Genomic DNA, 21911 nt, shown 5'->3' with positions numbered 1-21911 from the left:
CTCAAATGCCATGTCCTGGACCGTGGCGGCTCTGTTGGCATGTTCTCCTTGTGCCCGCTTAAGTGCAGCTCAGAGCCCTGTGGTGCTCCATGGCAGCCCGTCTGGGTGTTGGTCTGACTTTGATGCCAATGAGGTCAGAATATGGAGAGGACAAAACACTGAGTGCAAACAGAGATGGGACCCCCATGCAGTGGGCTGTGATGGGCCATCGTGTCTCTTCACTGGGTGAACTTGGAACAGATAACATGGGCACCACATGGCACTGAGGCCCCTGAAGGTGGCACCCTGTGCCCTTATTTTGTTTAGACCCCTATAGCCTGCCATTCATGAGGGGCGCTATATAACAAGGCTGCTCCTTTCATACCCACATGCTCAGCGGATGTGGACTGCTGGGATGGCGCGTCCAAAACAGCAGCTGCTCCTATTCAGTCAATCCAGAGCATGTTGGAGGAGGCTCGGGGTAACATGTGGTGCCCACCTTTGACAGGCATGCTAATGTGTGCCACTTTCCCAGTCAAGTCCTAATACGCAGGCTGCTGTTTGCAGAGCTTGGCACAACTGGCACTCCAGCTGGCCTCAATTTGGTACTGAGGCTTAGCAGATTGGGGCCACTGCCAGGCAGCGAAGGACGTACATTGGGAAAAACGATGGGGGCATCCAGCAGACCCTCTGTGATGAGTCATGAAGTCAGGGGTCTCATCAACCTCCAGTGGCTGCCTTAAATATGTAAGTCACATTGGCCACAAAAGATGCCACAAGCTCAAGGAACAGGGGCACACAACTGAAGCTGAATGTGCAGATATGGTGGGCATCTGCTGTGCCATTTATGCCAGGTGATCTCTGATTATCTAGCAGTACCTTCACAAGTGACCACCAGAAAAGTAAAGTGGAGCTCGGCCAAGATGGACTTTAGTCAGGAGACGCAGCAGCAGCAACCCTTCAGGTAAGCAGCGTCCATCACACTGGCAGACGCAAGAGACACGAGGCCTCGAGCAACGGGGGTCCAAAGTCTGAACGACCAGCCAATCATCAGGCAGGGCGGCCAAGAGAAGAGCTAGCACTGCTGCCCATCACCCCGTTCTCTTTGTGTGCCCTAACGTGGAACAGGAGAGGTCCACTTCAGCGTGCGGGTGTCTGGGGGGCACGGTGGCCCAGGAAATGAGCTCCATGAGGAATGGCATGCAAGTTCTCAGGAGTGGCATGCAGCTATCCTAAAAGTGAGAAGACGACGTCGGTCAGCCCACCGTTGACTGGCCCACTTAAACAAGCTGTGGGTGCCCCATGATAGGCTGAGCCTGATCCAACTGGATTAAGTGACTTCGGTCATGGACGGCTGGACGGGCAGCGGGCATGTATAATGGAATAATGGAAGGTGTGGGCTTCTGGGCAGCGAGTGACTTCCAGAATCGTCTCATGGCGACCTCCACCCAGATGTCTGCTCCGAGGGGTCAGCGTCCACCATGCCTCTGCCTTTTCTCGTGTCTGAATTGTCTTGTAGAGCTGCAAGGGGCAAAGCCCAGGTGAGGGACGCTTGAACCCGAGTCCACACAACATGGAAACTCGGCTCGGCTTGAGTCTGCAGGCTCCAGCTGGTGACATCATGCAGAAAGCAGCTCAGACCAGCGCGGGCGGCGCGTCTGGCTTTCATTTAGGGAAGGACGTCAGCTGGCCAGCGTCCAGCGCGCTCTACAAGTTGGCCGCGCACTCGTTAGCTCCGCCACACAGTCGCTGGAAGGCAAGCTGAGAGCTTCGTCCAGTCTGCTCTGCCTCCATCTGTCCATCCAGAAGGGCCAGCGCTGAACGGTCGGGTGCCACAGGAATATGACCAGGGTGCAAGCCTAAGTCGCCAAGAGACTGGACTGCGCGCACTTTGCTCAGGTACGGGGGCTCAGTTCATTCATTTTCAGGATGGCATTGCCGGGTTACGATTGTCTATAGTCAGCTGAAGGGGTATTTTGGGCTCTTTGCGGAATGACTTATATAGCGCCTTTCACATGTCTGTTACATGTCACAGGATGAGGACGGTGTCTTTCAGCCATTGCAGCCACTCCATGTGGCATTCATTCAGCGCCGAGCTTCGCTGCCACCCTCGCCCTCCCCTGGCACGCGTTTCCATCTTACGCCCATTTTTGGGCTTCTAAAATAAAGATGTCTGTTTTGGTGCGCAGAGCCCGTGGCGGTTTTTGCTCAACTGACTCGGCAGTGGGCATCGGGACTTGGCACACAGCTCCCGAACGCGGGCCGTAGGGTAGGACGGGATGCTGGGTCATCACTGCTTGTTGCTTCTGCAACGACCTCGAAGCGGTAAAGTCGCTAACGAAATTGAACATCTGAGGGGTACATAAGCAAAGGGCTGCAGGCATCGCCAGGCACCACGGACTCCGACGGCTCCACTTCCTTCTACTGTAGGGCGGTGCCGTCTTCTGGTAAAGTTTATAAGACTGGCAGCCTCGTCCAAAAAGCCCACACTTGTGCAACTTTTTAGGGTGGCAGCAAAACTGGAGCAGTTATGTGGGGGGGCAGAGCCAGGAAGAAAATGAATGGTGCCAGTCCTCCATGTGCCTGTGCCAGGCTGCCTGTGTGCCCATTTACACCGATGCTGCCTCAAAGTGCCTGGCTGCTGCCACTTTTCTAGACTTTGGTGTGCCAGGCTTCTTCTCTGCTGTTGCAGTCCTTCATATGCCAGGTGGCATCTGTTAAGATGTTCTTCTCCAGGTGCCACTGCTGTAATCCTGAATGTGCCAGGCTCTTTTTGCACAGCAATAATCCTCGATGTGCCAGGCTGCTTCAGTCCTTCATATGCCAGTTGGTTTCTACAGCTCTTTCCAGTGTTGTTCCTGTTGTGCCAGGCTGGTACTGTGTTCTTTCACACATTGATATTCCTGTCCGGTAGAATTTGTTGATATGCCATGCTCTTTCTACCCTCGTATCTTTGTGCCAGGCTTCTTTTGCTCCTGCTGAGTCTTCCATGTGCCAGGTCGCTGCCGTTTGACTAGATTTTGGTGTGCCATCTTTGTGATTGGGTTGTTTCGGATTCTGCTCCACTGTTTCAGTCCTCGGTGAGCCCGCCGATTTTTACAATGCACTATTCCTTCGTGTGCCAGTGGTTACCACTGCTGTAAGGTACCAGGCTGCTTCAGTGCTACTGCCGTTCTTGACATACCAGGCTGTGTTTTGTGCTTCCGCCACCACTGCCATTGTCCTGTGTATGTCAGCCTGATTCTTGCAGTGCTGTTCTTCCAATTGTGCCAGGCTGGTACTGTGCTCTTTCTTTCCTTGATGTTTCTACGCTGTTACAGTCCTCGTTGTGCCAGGTGGTCTTTGCACTGCAGTAAGCCTCAAAGTGCCAGGCTGCGTTGCCCGCTTAAAGCCCTTCCACTTCGTACGTCGCGTCCTCGCCGCTCGGTGGCTCATTTCGTCGTCACCGAAGCACAGACTTGCAGTACACACGCACGGCCAGAAGAGGCCGCCCCGCACGCGCTTACACTCTCGGCTGACCTCGAAGCGCGCTCCCGTCCGCGAAGCCTTCCATTTTCTGCGCCCGCTTTTTCAGTCACGCGGTGGTGAGCAGCTGGGGATGCCAATCGCAGATGGCACACATACTTAAACGCCTTACAGAGAAGGGGATTTGTAGCCGAGCGGCAGAGCGGTTAGCTAAAAGGCACTATACAAGAAGGACCTCGGATGTGGAGCCGAAGAGAAGACATCATCGGGGCTCCGACCCAGGGGGCCAGTGTAGCATTGTCACTAGGGGGGCGCGATTCGGACACGATAGCCGAGCGTCCTTGTCTGCTTTGCCAATTTCCATGCCCACCTGGATGCCCCCACCTCAACAAGCGCTTTCATTGTGGCATCCAAAGTGAGAGAACAAAAAAGAAAACGTCAGATAAAAGATGGCGGCAGTTTAGAGAGACCGCGCTGAGCCGAAGGCAACGGGCTGTCAGTCCCAACGGCGCCAGTTCCATGAGCGCCTGTCTGTGTTCCAGCTGCGCCAGAACTGTGAAGCAGGTGTCCACTGGTTGACTAAGGAAAGGCGCTATATAAAGCTCCCTCCCAAGACACTCGCCTCGTCTGCCAAGCGGTCAGTGGCTCTGTGCCCAGCCTTGCATTGAAATGCCCGTGCCATCACCTCAGGGCCATGCCGTCTAGTCTGCAGGGTCTGCGTTGGGCCAGTAAGGCGTTGACGGGGTCTTGTGTAAGAGAGTGGAGATAAAGGGGCAGACGCTGGACCTGACTGGACCCCTGTGCAGCATCACAATTCACCTGGTCAGAGTGGCCAGAGGTGGCACTGGTGCGATGATCTTCTGTGATGGGGAGGAGGCCACCACTACAAAATGATGTCACCTTCATTAACTCAAGGGAGGGATGGTCACAGGGAGAGCTCTCAGTGTAAATACAGGGAGGAGTATCACACAAGCAGGCCCCTCATCCGTCCTCTCGTCCCTCTAAATCCCATGCTGGGGTCACTTCTGGCCAAGTCCCAGGGACAGCAGCACAGCACACCCCCTAGACGCTCCAGGTGTGTTCTGGTTGGTGGGATGAGTGAAAGCAGCACTTTAGAGGCTTAAGCCCCCAATCTTTCCGCTCATTTTTTATTTATTCCAAACGAATAATGCACATCAGCAAACTCCAGTCCTCAAGGTGGACAAGGCGGTTAAAGACCCCAAACGCCGCTGGTGGGATCTGTTTGGCTCAACTGGACCGAGTGGGTCGCCGAGCAGAGTCCTTGTTTGAGCTTTGACCTTCCGGTGTGGAGACTGTGCCCTCCGCCATTTCAGGCATTGCAGGCGTGGTGGTCCAGGAGCCCGGCCATTCGTGTCATTGTCTTCTTTTTGTTTCCCGCAGGGCATTGGTGATTCAGCACAAAATGAGGAAGCCTCAGCACTTGCCACTAGTTGCCCTCCTGGGCTTGGCATTGGTAACCTGGCACTCCCCTGTCAAAGCTCAGGCTGGTAAGTTTGCTTTTAATCTCTCTGACACTACAACAGGATGGTGGGCTGCATTTCAGGTCCTTCTATAAGGATCTGTCAGGGGGTCTATGTGTGAGTTCAGGGTAGGGAATGGAGGCAAAGAAAATGATGCCATGCAGCGGCCTAACAAATACCAGGGTTCAAAAAAGTGGAAACTTCAATGGGGCTGCAGAGCATGGCGTGTCATTAGTGGCGCCAGCTCAACAACACGGGGCTGTACAATGTGCTGAAAGTGAAGCAGACGGGGGCCGCGGGTTCAAGGCTCTTCAAAGGGGCCGTTAGCAGTGAAGCTGGCGCCACTGAGTCCCAAACCTCGGGCACAACATCACCCAGCACAGTCCCGGGTTAAAGTGAAGAATTTGATTACACTAAAATAAATCAGCAAATGTGCAAACACAGCCAAACCGCAGTCTTCGTTCTCTGCTGCCGCTCCTCTCGTTGACGTTGCCCCCTGCCTCCCGACTATGACCCTCCAAGGTGAGGTGGCAGGTCCTTTTAAGCTGGACCCAGGAATGGTTCAGCTGCCATAGTGTGTCCCATTGGAAGCACTTGTGGCTCATGTGGAAAATAGAGAGGTCCCACCCCACTAATGGCACCAGGGGACACCGACCAGGCCAGACGTACCCTCACGTACCCCTGCGGGAGTCCAAACTGGGATGGCTTGGGACCACCACAGCCTGAGGTATTGGGGGATGGAATTGCTCTTGGCCTCCGGCTTCTGCTGGTCCGTCCTTTATATGCCTCCGGCCGGGCAAGAAGTCACTTCCTGTCTGTCCTTCCTGCTCGTAAAGGGGTCTTCAAGTCCCCTGTGATTAGAAGGAATATCACGCTCTACTACGACAAAGCCTTGCTCTCCATAAAGGCCCTCCGGGGGACCAAAGAAGAAACAAGTGAGTGAAGGCTAAGCCTCCTGGCCTCTCCTGCTTCACCCAGCGGAGCGCCCCTCTCCTTTGGCTCATGCCAAGAGGCTCTCGTTAAATCCCACCCAAGTCCCCGATGCCCGAGGAGCCCATGGAGGCTTCAAAGTGTCTACCATCCCAGCCATTCACCTACAAGGGGCAACTTGTGGCTGAGAGGTCACTTGTCCTCTCTCCAGTCCCCAAGGCCTCTCGTACTTGTACTGGTGCCCTTGGCATAGCTAGCCACCACAGTTTAGGATTGTCAGGGCCGCCAACCCGGAGCCTCTTTTGCCCCAATGAGTGTCTGGCACATCTCCTTGTTGCAGTTTGATCAAATAGCATAATTAACATCCAACATCGTCATAATCACGGAGTGTGAGGGGGCTGATCGGAGTCAAATAGACACGAGGCTCACCACAGCAGCCTCTGGCATGGGGTCGATTAACCCAACAGACACGAGGACTTGGGGAGAACACCCCGACAGCGGCCGATCCAAAGCCCGGTCCTACTGCCAGTTGGCCACCGTGCTCTCAAACCGCCGGGCTGGCAGTGCAGAAGGTGATGAACTAAAGGCCTAAAGTCAGGCGGACGTGACCTCAGGAAGGACGGCCGTAAAGAAGACCCATCTGTGGGTCCCCTTTAAAGGCCCGTTGAACCCGCGCGCTGCCCTCTGCCACAAGTGTGACTGCGTGCCCGTGCCCTGGACGGAAAGTCCTCAATTGCTTTTCTCTCTTAAAGCCAGCGCCCCGGCTGTGACCGCAGATATAATTTCTAGTGGATTCATCCTGGAGCATTGGCAAAGATAACTTCCAATTCGTCAGGGAGTTTCTGTACAAAGTGGTAAAGGCTTTAAAGACGGGCGGCGGTGACTTTAAGTTCGCCTTGGTGCAGTACAGCGGATCCCCCAAAACTGAGTTCCAGTTAAGCACCTACTCCAGCGTGCAGGATGTGCTCTTCCACATTTGGAGCATGCCGTACTTGGGGGGCGGCACCAGGACCGGCCTGGGCTTGGAGTACCTGATCGAGCAGCACCTGACGGCGGCGGCCGGCAGCAGAGCCAACGAAGGCGTGCCTCAGGTGGTGGTGGTGCTGACGGACGGCCGCTCCCAGGACGACGTCATCCCGCCGTCGTCAGTCCTCCAGTTAGCCGACGTGACGTGTTCGCTGTGGGAGTGCATCACGCGGTCGAATGGGAGCTCAAGGAGATGGCCAGCAAGCCGCTAGAGAGGCACATGTACAACGTAGCCAACTTCAGTGCCTTGCGCGACATAGTAGGCGATTTAGTGGACAATGTGTACGCCGCCGTGGCTCCGTCTGCGCCGGCGGAAGTGGCAGGAGTAAATTCGGACGTTTCAGGTAACACCACATGACCATACTTAACCCCAATAACCCCCTCCATCACTAATAATGGAAGCAGTGACCATCCATTTTCTGTATTTGTCATTTGTCACCTGTGCTGTCATTAACCCCGCTCTGTTCCATAATTCACCGTAGTGCATGGTGCTAATGAAACACCCGGGCTGGGGTGGGCTGGGGAGGGGAGAGTGAATAGAAACGAGTCGGCAGCAGTGGCCCACACCTTATAGAGACCACGGGGGTCCTGACTCAGCGCCTGACACGGTAGAGGCCCAGCTTGGCTCCGGCTGATCTCACAATAAGCTGTGCCAGCGGACGGAGAGCCCAGCGTGCTCAGCAGCCCGCAGCTTGGCACCGGCTCTTCATCATCTGCTCAAACATTTGCTTTCAATTGTCCATTTAGCCACTGGGGCTTCCTGTGGAAAACTAAATTGCACTGCTGCTCTGGCAGCCCCGCCGAGTTGTTAGCCGCGCTCGCTGTTACTCATCGTTTTCCTTGGACCCACCAGCAAAGCCCGCAGTTCTGCTAAATTAACGACACGCTTGACCGTACTGCTGAAACGGAGCCACCACGCCATTCCCGAAAGCTTGCTGAACACAAGTGCCGTGGTGCGCTGCGCTCATCGGTAAGTAAGTGCCATGTAGTGGAGAGGACACTTGTCCTTGGGGGTCCAGGCCTGCGCCATCATGCTGTGTCATTATGTCTGTAAGCTGGAGCAGAGCCATTAACTTCTAACCTGTGCTAATTCTTGTCACTATGCAAACTGTTTGTGATCATCCGCTTACTTCACACGCGCCCTCGTGCGTGTCAAATGTGCTCTACACGGTCATGAACACTTGGGCCCGCTTTCAGCACTGGGATGGCAGGTTGCAGGGCACTCCACTTCTCTGGCCAACGCATTGACTTAGGCCCACCATGCCCCAGCCACTCCTGGTTTCTGGGGTCCTACTGGTGTTTTCTTCCGCCTCGCCAACTCTACTCCTATGTTTCTTGTTTGACGCTGACCCCAAAAGTGTAAATCGTCCTAACGTCAGCTTAATTAGTGGTGTTGTCCCACCTGCATAACATTTACACATCTGCATGGCGGTGGCTTTGTTCATCTCAGCCTGCCTTAGGACACGTAACCGGGCGAGGTGCCACGGCAGAACGTGGACATTGTGGGACGGGGCCCCTCCAGCCTTTCAGGGCCACCTGGAGAAAAGCTTCAAGTCAAACTTCACCACCATGAAGCGCTATTACGGCCTGGTCCACGGTGGGCATCACCCCACCGTGAATGTCTGGCCACACCTCGATAAGCCCAAAGTCTTACAGGGCAGGCAGTGGGATTTCCACTCGGCCTGCCACTCACAGGTAGACATTCCTGAACCCTCACGCACTTCTTAATAATGGACACTATGTTGAGCTTAGCATTAGGCGACGTGGAAGAGGAGCACACAGCGGGTCTGAATCACGGCGCCCGACTGGCCTTCCTGGAACCGCCACATGTCGCTGCCGTTTTGCTTCCTCATTCGCTCCGCCACTCCAGGGTGGCATTTCCAGCACTAGAAATCCCAGTCTGATGCGAATCTCTGTGCACAAAAGGTGGCCAAGTGCGTCATGACCGGTAAGTGAAGTTTTTAACCTGGGTCTGCATTGTTAAGATGGAGCGCAGAGGTTGGCGCCAGCAGGTGCTCTCGTTCATTTGGGCCTGGAAGTGTAATTGTCGTCGTCGGTGCCTGTGCCTCGGAGCAGCGCTCCCATTGACGACGTCCCATCAGATCAGGCACCAGAAGCGGGCCGTCTGGGAGAGCCGGGCGCCACACCTCTGCTCATCTAGAATGCAGAACGTCAGCAGACAAGGACTGGGAGGTGATGTTAGCTCTGTGCCTGCATGGATTGACTTCATTTTAACACGTTCACGTTGCCTTTTTCTGTTTTTCTCTTTTAAAGCACAAGAGTCAACCGACCTTTTATTCGTATTGACGGATCAGACAACATCGGAGCTGCTAACTTCCCGCTTGTCCGCGATTTTGTTCTTATTTTCATTGACAATCTCGAAGTTGGGAGAGGACATGATAAGAGTGGCTGTAATGCAGTATAGCAATGAGCCTCAGACTGAGTTCTATTTAAATACGTACAGCACCAAAACCCAAGTTCTGGATGCTGTGAAGGAACTCAGATTCAAAGGAGAGAAGAGGCTAACCTCGGGTGCCGCTCTGGAACCGGTGCTGCAGACCCACTATAACGGAAGGTGCAGGGGGGACGAGCAGATGAGGGGGTTCCCCAGACCGTAGTGGTCGTCAGTGCTGGCAAGTCACTGACGACTTTAGGGCTGGGAGAGATGGCCCTTAAGCAGGCTAGCATATATACGTTTGGAGTGGGGGCTGGCATCACGGAGTCCTCCGAACTTGAGCAGATCGCTACGGACCCCAGCTTTGTGTTTTCAACCCCTGATCTGAGTGCCATTGACGTACTGCAGGATCAGCTGCTGCCATACGTTAGAGGGGTAGCCCAGCGCACTGTTGTCATTCATCGGTCCAGTGTTGTTGGAGAAGGTAGGTAATGAAGTCAACAGGTAAATACATTAAAGCAGAAAAAAAAAAAAAAAAACGGCGGGACAAAAGTAAACGTGGTAGGCATGTCACCCACGGCCAGAGGCTGAATGCATGTCCAAGATGAAGCTCTTGCCAAGACCGATGCAGTGTGTGACTGCGAAAGAAGAGGCGCGCCGGCCCGTTGGTGTCCTAAAGCTAACGCGGGCAAGCCTTGTGGCACGGCACGGCGTAGCTGCACGTGCCTCCTGACCTGTCATCAGTGTGACAGGCACCTGTCTGTCACACCTGGACACAAAGCGGGTCCCCACGAAGGGTAACTTCTGGGGTCCCGAGAAAAAGGAGAAGCGACAAAAAGGCAAACGTCTGACCCTATGGGCCGTGATGGCTGCCAGTGTCTGCTCTGCCCTCTGTGTTGCTGTCACTTACCATCGCTCATGCCATACTTGTCCTTCTTCTCATTTTTTAGCTGTGCAGGTGAGCAGGAGGGACATCGTATTCCTTATAGACGGTACAGCCAACATGGGCAACACCTTTTTTGTGAGCATTCGAGATTTTATCACCAGATTATTGAAGAGCTTCCAATCGGACCAGACTTGTTCAGGTTGCTGTGGCACAGTTCACTCAATGACGTGAGAGTCGAGTTTGACCTTAACACCCACGATTTCGACCGAAGCAGCCGCCGAGGCGGCTCCGCAAGTTGAAAATAGACGAGGTGGGCAAGTGGCCAATGTAGGCGCTGCCCTGGAGTTTGTCAAGAACAACATGTTCACAAGTGCCAAAGGCAGCAGGAAGGATGACAATGTGCCACAGCTCTTCATGATTCTGAGTGCCAGCAGGTCCGCCAGATGACTTCCACAAGCCGCTGCAGAGCTCAAAGCAAGCGGGGTTCTAACTCTTGCCGCTGGCTCCAAGAAAGCTGACCCTAACGACCTCCAGCAGATTGCACTGGATAAAGACCACCGTGTTCATGTTTTAAAGATTTCCGAATACTCTCCAGAAACCCAAAAACAATAAAGGACCTGCTGAAGACCCTGTCTGGAACCATAAGCACCGAGGGACCGACCGAAGGTAGGGAGGGCTGTAATTTTGTCGGCACCTTTTACTTTAATATCTTCGCTTGTTCTGCCAGGTGGGCCTTACCACTGGCTGGAGACATGATGATGACAGGCAGTCGCTGAGCGAATAAGGGAGTTCCACTGGAAAAAAAACAATAAATTACAATCCAATTCCATGCTTATTGTTGGCCACCATTTTAGTCAGCAAACAATTACTGGACTTACTTGAGCTTTAGAACTTTCTGAGCTTTGTCACTTTATAACATTTAATTAGGGGTTGCCTAGAAGAGCCAAGTCACTAAGCCTGCAGAGGTTTCTGCTTTTCCGACTCACAGTCATACACCAAGAGCATAAGGCTGACGGGAGTGCCCTCATCCACCATTGCAGTTGTTCACACTTCTCGTCTGGCCATCCTGTCCACTTTAACACTCAATCCATCCCCTTCTCTGATTAAAGGAATGCTTCAGCCAGAAATGACCATTTTTCAGATGGTTAGACCCATTTACTTTTGTAGGCGACGGCAGAGAACAATTTGTAATCACGTTTTCCATGCAGAACGAGAGATAAAACAGAAAGTTTCTACTGGAAAAGACGACGATGATCCCCAAGGTTGGATAACAGCCAACAGTGTCAAAACGTTACTTGTGTGGCACAATCAGTACATGAAGTCATCCAGTTGTATGCTCATGACATCCCAAACGCGTGCATTTTAACAAACATAGTAAACAGAAGTCACTTCTGGAAAACGCTGTTGTGAACTGCCCGAGTAGTTTCAATTGAAGACCACGCCCCCACACGTTCATTGGTCACAAGTCCCGCCCAGTAACAACTTATTCATTGGTTAATATCGTGTTTCATGCGATATCAAGAATGCAAAGATCACTGTGAGACCAGTAGGGCTAAAGAGTAAAAGTAAAAGAACTGCCCCAAAGCAGAAGGTCAGCTCACCCGTGCCCTTTCACAGCCTGCTCCCGATTAATCCTGAGCTGCTTCAGGTGCGGGCACAAACAGAAACGTGACAGCGGCCGTGTCCGAGTGCGTCCCTCTTAGTCCACAGGACAGCCAACTTCCAGGGGGCACATCATTGTGAGTTGACTTTCTGTACAAATACATCTGTTTAGAACATCATGACTTCACGCGTGCTACGTGTGTAAACGTGAAAGATTTCACGGAGACTCTGAGAGTGTCTGTTATTGTCCAACCACAGACTTGAATCAAAAACTTGTTCAATCTCCATTATGCATGAAAGTCTTTACTTGGCCATCACTGCAAACTACATGGGGTAAGTATTTTTGGGGTGGAGTATTCCTTTAATGGTGCAAAATCAAAGAAATGAAATAACTGTTCTGCACAATATCATTTACAAAGCAGTGGTTTTTGTGTACAATGGTGCAACTGGCACAGCCCCAGTGGTCACCAAATGACTCAAAAACAATGCACTACCCACACTTCACACCCGTACTCAGTACCCTAACCTGAGACTTGGTGCCGCTTTCCTCGTGGGGCTTACTGGTTTTTTGCCTCAGCTCCCCAGTCCTGGGGATTTCATTTTTGAAGACTTTTGCATGGATTCAAGCCTGAAAAGTTGTGAACCTGGGCCAAAATACAGGAAAAAAAAACCTCAAAAAGATCTGATTTATGAAGGTTGGAACATGCGCTGATAGCACTTTGACGAACCACCTGGACTGGGTGACCCCTCAGCACCACACTAGAAGACTTTATAAAATGTAAAGCCTCAAACCCCTCCTGGCTGTCACGCTGAAACAACCATACGTGAACTATGCTAATCCACATTATACATACTGTACACAATCACAACGCGGCCTGACCTTCATTGGCTGATGCATCAAGACAGTGAGCACCTGCGTTTGATGAGAGGAGTCCTATGGTGTGCACTGCATGTCACTGACGCATCTCTTCTCCACCCTCATGGGGTCAGGGAAAGGCGTAAGGCACCCCTGTCTGAGCAGGTAGCCACTGCCAGCTGCCACATGTAATGACGTGATTGCTGTGAATAGTGGCAGGCCACATGAAACACTGAGAGATCAGCCTGTCACCTCACCAACAAGCCAGACTTCATGGATAGCCCCCCTCAGCAAGGTGTCAGCCAACGCTACTTTGCCTCAAAACAAATGAATCATAGGGTGGACCCAGGCCACCGGAGGCCACAACGCTCCTCAGTCTCATCTTGGCATCATAGATGACTTATGCGTTAATGAAAGGGTCGCTGCTTACTGTTAACAGAAACAGCTTTGTTCTTGCTAGGGTAGGCCTTATTCAATATGAATGCAGGCATTTACCACCAATTACATTATGAAAACTGGATGCTGCTGCATATTATCCATGTTATGTTTGCCATGTACAACCAAACCATATGGGAAAACTGAACGGACAGGATGAACTGATGCATGGCTGAAGCTATTCCAGACCTGTCAGCCAGTTCCCTAGAAAGCCAACCCCTTCATACCTGTATATGAACCATCGAGCAATCTGCCCTTGTAATGCCAGGTGGCCATTGTCTGTAAAGCCCATCATCATTATGGGGACAAAGTCCTGTCAGTCCCTAATAGCTCGCTCCCTTTGTATGTGACCATTAGTCTTCAAGCAGTGACACACATTAGGCTATGTAACTGGCTGTGGGGCTGAAAGTTTTCAAACTGTTTGTTATGCAGGGAGTGAATCACATCTGTGCTTTTCTCTGCTCTTTGGTTTCTACTCCTGAGACCTGAGAAGTGACAACTGGTAGCTGATATATAATGACAAAAAGCAAAAAGCTCCTCAGTGCAAATATGCAGCAATTGGCTCTCTTAAAAGGGGACTAGAAGTATTCTGTACATCGTATCCACGACCTTTGAGGTGTGTGTAATATGTTTTGTCACGTCAACGCAAATTCTAATAACGGCTCAGTGATATGAATTGTTGTGCCTGCGACTCGTTATTTAGCAGCTCTGCTTGCATTCCCCTAATTTATCAATGGTGTCGTGTCGTCATTTCCCAAAATGTTGAGCAGGGATGGCTCAGCGCTGCCTAAACGTAACGTAAGTTCTCCCGTCAAGTTTTGTTTTAGAAGTGCCGACTTTGGATGGAACGCACATTTTGGGCCTCTTTTTCAGCGTCCACAAGTTTTATAAATCCGAATCCTGGTAAGATAAGGGGGGTCTGCCTGGTTCAAGTTCAGCCTATTGTTTCCTTCTATTAACTTGTGAAATTCACCCCGCTGCGTTCGCCCTGGAGGAAGGGAGGAGACCCCACGCGTTTTCTTTTTGCCCTCCTGTCAATTTTTTTCCTAGTGCCGGTGATTCTGCACGTAGACGATTGATTCTCATTTTTTCTTGTCCGTCATTGTACAGGCAGCCTTCCCAGAGTCCTACAGAGTCCCCATGACAACAGTTACACCACGTATCCCCTCACCTCAAGCAGCTCACCGTATCCATTTGCGCTTTAGCGCACGTTGTGGCGCTTTTTAACCGTCAACATAGAGGAGGCCCCTTCAGTTCACACATACAGTGCCCAGTCAGCGTCCAGCCGCGTACCGCTTTCATTCGTAATGCTACATCAGCTCACACAACCACTGTACTCGAGGTGAGAAGACGAGAACTGCAGCCCCCATGAGCCCATGGGGTAGGAGGAGGAGCTGGGGCGACTTGCCTGGCGAATGGGAAATGGGGAAGAGAAAAAAGGCGCGAGCCGCGAATTCAAGGCAGTGGAGGAGGCTGCGGCGCAGGCGCAGAGAAGCGTCAACGCGCCGGTTCAAGGCGGGAGGGGCGCTTGGCGCCAGTGTACAGCCAATCGGCTGCTATGAAAAGCGTCACGTCCCGCGGGGCAAGTCGGACGCAATTTGAACCAGAGCTCGTTAGCCTCAAGGCCGCTGCTTGACTTTTGTCCCGTGGGTAATGTGTCGAGCATTTCGTCACTGCAGCGTAGAACGTAAGATATTTTTTTAACATTCTTTACTGAAATCATTTACAATTTCCATACTGGAAAAGTATTACCATAAAGAAAATGTAATTATCATCATTGAGAAATATGTGTATTCATGAGATATTTTAGAAGCGTCACATACATTAAAATAAATCGATATTAAAAAAATAAATCGATATCCAAGACATTGTTTGCTTTAGTTCTTCATTCCTCCAATGTTATTTTATAGAATTAACAATTTAAACTTAGAATGTGTTTTTATTTCCTGACTTCTAGATTTATGAGTGGTGAATGTTCCATAAATTAATTAAAACGTTTAGGATATCGTCACCTTTTACATTCCACATTTCCTTCAGAAAAAGTGAAGAGATCCATGTCTTTTTAAAGCAAACCGTATTACCTGTTGTCATCTTAAAAAAGTCCCCAGGCAGCAGCAAAAAACCTTTGTATAAGTAAAGCTAAGCAGCAAAGCTGTGACTGATACTGGCCCCTCAAAATGAACAAATCCCCAGTTTTTGCAAACCTTGCTGACATCTGCTTTACAGGATAAATATTGTGTATGCTTTTAAAATAAAGCTCTGAGCCGTAGGGGGCCAGTACCTTCTTGTGATATTACAAGCTTCCTTCCAATAAGTATCTTAAATTTAGCGAGACACACAAACTTGTGCTGCACGGAGGTTGTAGAAGACGGGCAGATCTGCTAGGAGAGACACAAAGCGGGTTCTGTGTGGGACAGGATGGCCTTGGAGAACGTCCTTGGATACCGTGGCTACAGTCGGCGCGCCCCGCAGCTTTAAAAACATTTTAGGCTTTGTGCTGTCATGTGAGCCCCACCTCCTTATTATTTCATAAAGAGCTCTGCTGTAAAGATTCCACATATCTTCATTTATATTTGGTACATCAACTGCCATTACATATCGGAGGGGAAGAAGCCAACGAGCCACAAGACTTAGTAGTGTTCAGCTGTGTGGAAAAGCCGAGATGCCGTAAGCTTACCTTTTACCATTGCACAGCAAGGCGTGAGACGTGCACAGGTTTGACTAAAATTGCTAACCTGCTGCATGCTGAATTGCAGCTGTGCTTTACCAATGGTTGGAGGATTTCGTCTTTGGAGCAAAGCATTTATTTGTGTTTTTTAAACTTGGCAGGACTTGGTAGAGCCGGTGTAATGTCTCTAAGCATGCAGTGTGGCAAGTGATAAGTGTTAGACTGAGGGCTTTAGTCACAACGTGTGTAGTTGCAAATTATACTGAGCATCTGCTAGGGGTGTCCGATGTTTAAACACGGTTGTGTTTTTAGCGCCTTTGACATGCTCTTTAACAAATACCTGCCTTGGGTTTTGTTGTTCTTTAACTGTTTTGGAGATCCTTTAAAAAATCTCAGGGCTGTTTTTCTTTTAAAGAGTGGCTGCACCTGCTTAATGCTGGCTAGGGGCAGCCCCCCAGGATGGGGGAGGAGGGTTGAGCCCCCCCATCATATTATATTGAGGCCACATCTCTGGGCAGGGCAGTCAGTAGCTGGTACACCAGGATCACCTTATCTACAGTCTTGGAGAACCTCATTCATGTAATACGGAAGCTTGGCTACAATGCAGTGGGATCTGGGGTGTCCCCGTGTCATAAGGCATTCCTTCTCCTGTTCCTTTCCTTTAGGAATTACACCCACAATTCATACGGACCCCCACTTGTTTAACACCCTTCCTCTAACTTACTTCTTGATTTTGTCTGCTTTGGATGGCCACACATTTGGCATAACTTTGTTTTTTCACACACCATAAACATGGGCCTGAGGGCAAGTCAAACTGGGTGTGTGCGCGTTGGCCATCATGGACTGACAGCCTTTTCACTTTGGTTTTTGCACTGTGCACATTGCATAGATGAACGTAGTTATGAATAGTGAGTGTGCAATATGCTTCGTCTGATAAGAGAGGTATGCTGATTGAGGTCAAAAGGTGAACAAACAACACTTTGTATTAATTTGATGTTCATTTTCCTTTTCCTTTGCAGTTATAGAAACAACAACATCAGTGCGAAAAGTCGTCAGAGACATTGTCTTCCTTGTTGAAGGGATCTAGCTCGGTCAATACTCCCAACTTTATCCTCTTCCGTGATTTATCACCCAGCGTTATCAGAAATCTGCCAGTTAGGCCTGGATCGAGTTCGGATTGGCCTGCGACAGTTCAGCAATGATCAGCGTGATGAGTTTTTCCTGAAGGATTACTCCCACTCAAGAAGAAGTTCTTGCAAGAGTTGGAAAGCTGCGCCAAAAGGGTGGCCAGCCTGTAAATACTGGTGCTGCCCTCGACTATGCACTCAAGAACCATTTTACAAGTGCAGGCGGGTTCAAGGAAACATGAGAGGGTTCAACAGGCTCTCGTGCTCATTACACAGCAAATCAAGAGATGACGTGAAGGGTGCCTGCTGATAGCTCGCTGCCTCTGGTGGGTTAGTGTACACGGTTGGAGTGGGGCCGTGCTGATTCCCAGTATTTGGAGTCAATTGCTTTTCACCCAGTCTGTCTTTTTTATAAAGCGACCTTTGCCGGATTGGAAAGATGTGGTTGAAAGACTGACACTCCTTAGTGTCAGTAGTTGGAGAAGTGGAAAGTAAAAAGTGAGTCTAACTGTTCTTTTGATATCTTTTACTGTTCTGATTAATGTGCCGTGTTTGCTTCAAAGCACAACATTGCCTACGCTGCTCCACCGTGAGGCCTTCCATGCCCATGGCCACTGACGGTGTTCAGCCTCCAGGTAAACGGCTTCGTTTACTTCTCACTTAACTCCCAGGGGGGCCTTTAAATTCAGTGAGGGCTCATGGGCTGACAATATGACAGGTAAAGACCTGGAGAGGCGTTTCATGTGGCATGGATCATAAGGCAGTGCTGAGTGTCCTCTACAGCATACGCCAGCACGCAAGCATGAGGCTGGGGGTCTGAGTAAACGTGTATGATCTTCTAGTGAAGACGAGAGAGAGCTGCATCACAGTCTCGGGTACTTAATTAGAGTTTAGAGGGGCGGCGCGGGGTCCTGCTGTGAGGGGCTGTCGCTGTGCAGTAGGCCACGACAGCATCAGCAGACGAGTGACTCAGAGCAGATACCAAGGGCTGTGTTTACAGGGCTTTGTCAAACTTCAAGCTCCGATGGCCTTGCTGAATAATTCAAAGCTACATGTGGACACTTTGCTGACTTACATTTCTCACAGATATAATCTGCCAGTTGTAATTGTTCTTGTGTAATTTTAGTGCATGTGTGTTTGGCAGGGTCGTTCTATACAGCAGCTGTATTTTGTCAGGTTCAGTTTGCACATTTTCTTTCTGACATTGATGATTCAAATATAAACAGAAATATGCACTAAAACGTTCTTTCCTCCAGCCACCATGAATCCAACATGCTAAGTCTGCCTTTTCTTAACCTGAGAATTCAGGCTTTGGCCTAACTCGCTAGAAAGAGTCCAGTTGAACTTTAAGCAGCTACTGAGCCAGAGAGCCATGAAGCTGCACTCTTGTGCCTTTGGCTGCGTTTATTCTTTCCTGGTAGAGAGAAGAGTTGCTTGAAACCCATCACATCCTTGGGCTCTTTGAATCCATTTTATGTAATGAAGATGAATATAGAAACACTCAGCCATCCAAACAGTGTAATCGACATACTGTATTTCAGGGCTGCAGGAGGCCTGTCCTAGACAGTAGCCCAAGGCAGGGACCACCCTGGACAGACACCCAGAGCATTATGGGGCCTGTTTAGACCACACATTGGACAGTTAACCAACCCTCAGCATTTTTAGGGAAATTGGAGAAAAACCCTTACAGAGGTTCCTAGCTCCTCACATGTAACAATCAGATGTGGGATGCTAAAATTCATTAGACAGTCCCTAAACCCCAGCCAATGGTCTTTGCCTGTTCTCCTGTTCCCATGTTTTGTGAGTTTTCCTTCCACATTCCTAAGAGTAGCATGGTAGGCTACTTGAAGAGTCTACGCTGGCCTGGTGTGTTGCAAGTGTGTCCTGTGAAGGCTGCTGCCCAGGTGCCCGAGTGCTGCCTTTTACCAGGGGATAGGTCCCCGTGTTCCACTTGAGAAGTATGTAAGAAAATGGACCTGGGTGTCTTTGAAGAGTCTTTGTCCTTTTAGGTTGTCCACAGTTGTTTTGTTTGAGTGACTGCAAAGGCAACTTGATCAGAATGGCTTGAACTTCAGCAAGAAATGTAAATCCCTTAAGTGCGTTTGACTTCTCACCCAGGAGAGCGGGCACTGTGCCCAATTTCACTTGTCATTCCATATTACTAAAGCATGGTGCCCACTCCCTGTCCTCTGTCCCCGTGCATCACTATTAAGTGACTCATTGCGCACAGATATGCTGCCCTTTGTTCTTTTTCTGTTCAGGTTTATTGGTGGTCTTAACAGCAATGTTTCCTCCATGTCAGTACAGGCATCAGTACTCACCTTTCCTGTTTTCTTCCACAGACCAGAAGGATATTGTCTTCCTGGTTGATGGCTCTAACAACGTTGGAGATGACTTTTCCAAGTATCCCGTGACTTCATTTTACGATTCATTGAGCCTCTTGATATTGGCATTGACCAGATCCGTTTTTCTGTGATCCAATATAGTGACCACCAAATGCAAATTTTTATTTGAATACGTACTCCACCAAAGACCAAGTTGTCAGTGCAGTTAATGGCATGACCCTTTTACAAGGAGATTCAGCAAACCTTGGTGCTGGCACTAACCTTCCTGAAGAGACACTGTTTTCACACAAACTTATGGAAGCAGAATTTCTGAGAAAGTCCCACAGATCTTGGTAGTCTTGTCTACACAGCGTTCCCGAGATAGTGTTACGGAGTCCTGCCATTGCTCTTAAAACAGCAGGAGTGGTGCCTTCTCGCCATTTGGCGCCAAGAATGCCGATGCCAATGAGATGAAAATTGTGGCTATTGACCCTTCATATTCCTTCTTGTCAGTGATGTTCCTGGAATTTCTGCAATAGAGCAGCAGATTTCATCCCTGGCAACTGCCCTCACCGCTGAGGGAGGTTTGAAACATTGGTATCAAAAGGTAAGCTTACTTTTTAATTGGTTTTTATTACAATTACATCTACTCTCAAAGTACAATATAGATTTCTTGACATGGTAGACTTTTTTCAAACTGTCTTGTAGGAGGGTTGAAGACTTCGTAATGTTCAAATTGTTTTTTAGGGCTTACTGACATTTGTTTCTCGGGGTTGTGGTGGTTTAGTGCCAAACAAATAAAATGCTTTGCAGTAATGTCATTTAATAAAGGGCCTGTTTAATCCAAAACAGTGGACTTGATCAACGTCCCCCGTACAGCAGTTTGATGAATGCTACTGGCATTTTGTTGTCTACCAGCGCTGATTGCAAAGTGGCCACTGTAGGGAAGAGTAATAACTGTAGCACTCATGGCTTGAGCCAGCAGTAGGCAGAAGGAAAAGAGCTTCATTCTGTTTCGTCTTTCGTCCAATTTCATTGTCTGGTACCTGAATTCAGTCCATCAGAAAGCGCAACTGCTCTGTTAGTGGGGGATGCGTGCAATGATAACCTGTAAGCCACGTTATGATGCAGAACTTGTGCTGTTTGTGTTTCTCACTCTTCTCTGTACTCACTGCTGTAGTTTTTTTCCATTTCTTCATCGTAAAACGAAGAGGTAAGTGTCCCTGGCCAGTCTCGTTTGAGATAGGATGGCTGGCTTTTCAGGTTTCCAGTGTATATCACAAAGTGTTTGATTCCCTGATATTAAGTGAGCAGTAAGTACCATTTCTCCTTTGTCCCTCTTTTTCATTTCAGTCGGGTCTCCTTATATATGTTTTAATGTGTGTGATTTCTTTAACTGGTCCAAGGCTCACAGTAGAATGCTCAAAAATCATTGTACTTTTGTTTGTGTTCTGTGAAGGATAAAAACTGCCAGACCCGAAAAACAAACTTCTCTGCTTTAGTCAAAGTTGAACACTCATAAGCGAACAGTAAGTGAATGAACGTTATGTAAAGATTGATTTTCCTCCTGAAAAACCAAATGTGCCATAGTGGAGGAATCGCGCAGGGGATGTCCCCGTTGTCTCATTTAGAAGACACTGAGTGTGTCGCAGCAGCAATGGCCAACATGTTTCCAAAGGCCCTACTCCGCCACACACTTTCCTGTGCACCTCTGTATGCAGTTAAAGCAGTCAAAGTGATATCAGACTTTATTGTCAGGTGATGTTGTTAATTTGCTGAGAACTCATTTCTTTATTATGCATCCTCATTAATCTAGTTGAGCAAGAAGATGTTAGAAGAGATATCGTGTTTCTCTTCGATGGAACAAATGATGCTAGAAATGCATTGCCTGCAATCCGAGAGTTTATTCGAAGAATGTCAAACAGTCTTGAAGTGGAGGAGGACAAAGTTCGCATTGCTGTTGTGCAATACAGTGATGATGCAAAGACACATTTCAACTTGAATACGCATAAAACACAAAAGGCAGTGGTGAATGCAGTGAGAAGCATGAAACCTAAGGAGGGAAAACCTTGAACACTGGGGCAGCAGCTGCAGTTTGTAAAAGACAATGTCTTCAAGCACGTCCGCCGGCAGCAGAGTCCAGGAGGGTGTTCCTCAGCTTCTCATCGTGCTGAGTGGTGGAAAGTCTGCAGATGATGTGGCAGCTCCATCCAAAGCGTTAAAGCGGAAGGGGCGTAAAGACTCTGAGTATCGGAATGAAGAACGTGGATACGAGCGAGCTGCTGACCGTTTCTTCTTCTCCAGAATTCTATTTTAACCTGACTGAGTTCGGCGAGCTGTTATCCATCGAGTCCACAGATTTCATTCCTGATTAAAACCAAACTGGGCAGTAAAGATCCAACTCCAGAGGGTAAGCATGTCGGCATGATCCTAAAGCAGACACACAAAACGTGTGCAGTTTTGCCGATTCCGGCAAAATTGTTGCACTGAACACAAAATAAATGTGAGATTTGTTGTTGTGTTCATGCAGAGCTTTATCACTGAATCAGTTTGCTGCATAGCTTTGCCGTTTTTACCCATAGGTTCTTCCAGGACTGAGATTGTTGCATCACGCGCCCACCCCTGGTGCTTTCTGGGGCATAGTGTGTGATCGATCTCAGATCTGTGCTCTTTCTTGAGCCAATGATTCTGCATCATTGTGTTCTTTCCTTCAGCCGTCCTCTGATCTCCTAATCCA

At 49.6% G+C, this 21911-nt stretch overlaps 1 long non-coding RNA gene across 1 annotated transcript; it reads left to right on the top strand.

The window, feature by feature from the left end:
• The first annotated feature begins 1710 nt into the window (after positions 1–1710).
• Positions 1711–17241, top strand: LOC114644635 (uncharacterized). Its single transcript, XR_007935506.1, has 4 exons — positions 1711–1878; positions 4846–4952; positions 10227–10828; positions 16743–17241. It is a non-coding gene; the product is annotated as an uncharacterized LOC114644635 (long non-coding RNA).
• Positions 17242–21911: the final 4670 nt, after the last annotated feature.

This window comes from Erpetoichthys calabaricus, chromosome 8 (genome assembly GCF_900747795.2).
Source record: "Erpetoichthys calabaricus chromosome 8, fErpCal1.3, whole genome shotgun sequence".
NCBI classification, from domain to species: Eukaryota; Metazoa; Chordata; class Cladistia; order Polypteriformes; family Polypteridae; genus Erpetoichthys; species Erpetoichthys calabaricus.
The sequence above is the reverse complement of the archived record's forward strand: the minus strand, read 5'-3'. Positions and strand labels throughout refer to the sequence as shown.